Here is a 3554-nt window from a genome sequence, read left to right as displayed (position 1 = left end):
AGGGGAAAAATAAATAAGAAAAAGAAAAAAAATAAGAGGAGAAGAAGAAAGGAATAGAGGAGAAGAAGAGAAAATAGAATATATTCCCTCCCCGATAACAATTTTTTCCATGTATATATGCGAAAGTTACATTTTTAGAAAAGTTTTATATATCTAGCTAGAAAGAAGGAAGAATAAGAAAAAGAAGGAGAGGAAAAAGGAAAATAAGAAGAGGAAGAAAGGAGAAGAAGAGGAGAGGAAGAATATATTCTATTTTCTCTTCTTCTCCTCTATTCCTTTCTTCTTCTCCTCTTTTTTCTTCTTCTTCTTTTTCTTCGATCTTCTCCTCTAGATATTCCTTTCTTCTTCTCCCCTTTTTATTTTAGGGTCGTCTAGGGGTCGAGGGTTCCAGGGTCGTCGAGGGTTCGAGGGGTCGAGGATCGCCGAGGGGTCGAGAGAGGTTTCCTAGTGTCAAAGTATTGAAGAAATCCATGGCTTCATCATTAGCCGGAAGTAACCAGGGCATGACGAAGTCCTCCAAAGTTATTTTGGAATGGTGTCCCGGATAGGATAATTTGCCTTTTTGTATGAATTTCAGCAAAGGCCTTCCAAATAACGATATTTGGAAGGTGTTGCTGAACTTTGTACCAAAAAGCGAATTATCTTATCTGGGACTCCGTTCCAAAATAACTTTGGAGAGCTTCGTACCATCATGCACATGTTACTTTCGCCTAATGATGAAGACATGGTTTTGTTGAATCCTTTGACACTAGGCAACCTTCCGACCCCTCGACGATCCTCTCGAACATGAGAGGAAGAACAGGATAAAAAAAGAAGAGGAAGAAGAAAAAAAAAGAGGAGAAGAAAGAATAGAGGAGTTCTTCTCCTCTATTCTTTCTTCTCCTCTTTTTTTTCTTCTTCTTCCTCTTTTTTTATCAGGAACCAGGGTCGTCGAGGGACATATAGATGTAGTGTCGTCGTTGTCGATATATACCCCCTCCCGATAGCTTCAACACGTGGGGGGGGGGTCGAGGCCACTAATTAATATATATGATTCCTTACTATGATTAGGTAGCTAGTTCTATGTTTGGCACTAATATATCCATCTATCATGTTTGAATAATAATTGCCATGTTGTAAATATTTGTAGAAACTATGGACACCGCCCTAGACGAAGCAAAAGAAGCGTTGTTGAGGGACATAATCGCAGAAGGAAGTGATGCCGTCTCGTTGTTTCTCAATGACACCGATGGTCTGGAAGGAGAGGGTGAACAAGCTGGCTACGGTGACCTAATGCCGGTGCAAGAAGAAGAACATGAGGACGGCTCCGGTGACCCAATGCCGGTGCAAGAAGGAGACCGTGATGACGGCTCCGGTGACCGACCCGAGTCCGGCGAGGTATATATACTAGTTAAGCCTGTGCTGACTAGCTGATTGATGCATTCATTGTTTTGGTATGTACACATATTAATTAAGTCTTTGTTCTTTTTTCTAGCCCTCCAGATCGAGCACAACTTTGGTAAAGAGACGAGGCCCGAAGAAAAAGTTGAGCTCGGATGAAAATTTTGAGATCATAGCAATCGCGCCCGACGGCCAACCGATTGAACAACTCCGGACAAAGAGCACATTTGTTGCTCAGTGCGGGGTTCTGGTTAGGGACAAGATCCCGATAAGCATCCAGCAATGGTTTAAGCTGTCTACAGAAGACCCTGAGGTGTCTTATGTCAATGATATGCAGAAAAATGAACTTTGGACTGAGGTGAAGTCAAATTTCACCCTACTGCCAGAGGATAATCTAGAGAACCCAGTTAAAGAGCAATTAATCAAGTCTTTTGCTCTTAAGAGGATGGCAGAACTATTCAGGAGGTGGAAGAAAGAGCTGAATAAGTTTGTCGAAAATAATGAGACACCAGAATTCAAGGGCAGATATGAGAAGATCAGAGATCACTGGCCCGCATTTGTGGCCCACAAGACATCGGAAAAGAGTAAGAAGATGTCAGCGACAAACAAGCAAAATATTGCGAAGAAGATGCTTCACCATCGCACGGGGTCAGGTGGCTACCTCGTAGCCCGGCCTAAGTGGGCCAAGACTGAGAATGATCTGGTTGATAAAGGGATCGAACCAAAGACAATTAGCTGGCCAGACCGTTGCCGGACTTGGTTCTTCGGGGCTGGCGGAACCTTGGACCCTGTAACAGGGAAGTGCATTTGGACGAACGATCAAATGGACATACCAGTCAGGAAGCTTAAGCAGTATATCGAAGCAGCACAGCAAGGGGAGTTCTTTCCAGACAGAGAGAATGACGAGCTCACAATGGCCCTCGGGAATCCTAAGCACCCTGGACGGACACGAGGCACGCCAGGCTCCATTCCGTGGAAGGTTGGGTTTCCGGACGCAGGCGGTTACAAATCCCATGAGAGGAGGAAAAAAGTGCAACGGACCCAAATGCAGGCGCTGCAAGCAAGGGTAGACGCGATAGAGGAACGAAAAGCAAATCGCAGCAAACGTACTGCCGAAGCCTCCCCCGAAGCTACCCCGCCATCTCAGCATAGAAGCAGCGTGGCTTCCACCGAGCTGCTTCAACCGGAGCATGCCTTGATGGCTCCTGCCAGCTATCCCGTGGATGCTATCACGGAGTCTCAAAATTGCCATCTTATGACGCAATGGATGAATTTGAAGGTCAAGGCGGCTGTTGGCTCTGTTTATCCTACTGAACCCGGCGCAACTTTTCATTGCCGTCCGATTCCAGAAGGATATGCTAGAGTGATGGTGGATGAAATAACGGAGGGATTTGAGGACCTCCAGCTTGACCACCCTACCGGTGAAGGGGAGACTCGGCTAGGGTCTGCTCTGAAGACTCCATGCCTATGGCGGAAGGAGCTCATCAACCTTCCGAACTGGACGCCTCCGCCTCCTCCTCCTCCGGCGAGTCAGGGCACTCCGCCTCCTCCACCGCCTCCTCCTCCAGCGAGTGACGATCAGGGCCCTCAGCCGGCTCCTTCTCCGATGTGTGGCGGCACTCCGCCTCCTTCTCCTCCCGCGCGGACGCGCCCGAGCAGCCAGCCTCCTTCTCCGCCTCGTCAGCAAGGTCGGAAGAGACCTGCTGCTGCTCCAGCTGCTCCGGCGCATCGTACTCCTTCTCCTCCGCCTCCTAAGTAAGTAAAGAAGAAAACCACTCTGTCTGCTCGGTCGGTGTCTAGCAGTACAACCAGAGGCGGGAGGACATACAGATTCGGTCCTTCTCTGAAGACTCCAGAGAACTTACCATATGAGAGGACCTCGGAGGAGAACATCGAGATCGCGCGAACCGAAGTGGATGACTGGTTTCAAGGGTTGAGAGCAAAGATACATCCACCTCTGGAGGAGAAGGTAGATCCGGTGAAAGTGAAGCGCACTCTGGCTGCCCTGGCAAAACCACCCAAGTCTCTGCCAAAAGGCAACTATGAGCGCATTACTGCAAAGACATGGGCCGAAGCGGAGCGGTCGGGAAGTACAGTCAGTGATCAAAGGCTGAAAGAACGACGAGCAGCTGGGAAACAAATTGCCCAGCTCGGCAAACAAGCGAAACAATCGT

The sequence above is a fragment of the Triticum dicoccoides genome, chromosome 6A, assembly GCF_002162155.2.
Source record: "Triticum dicoccoides isolate Atlit2015 ecotype Zavitan chromosome 6A, WEW_v2.0, whole genome shotgun sequence".
NCBI classification, from domain to species: Eukaryota; Viridiplantae; Streptophyta; class Magnoliopsida; order Poales; family Poaceae; genus Triticum; species Triticum dicoccoides.
This window is presented reverse-complemented; position numbering follows the sequence as displayed.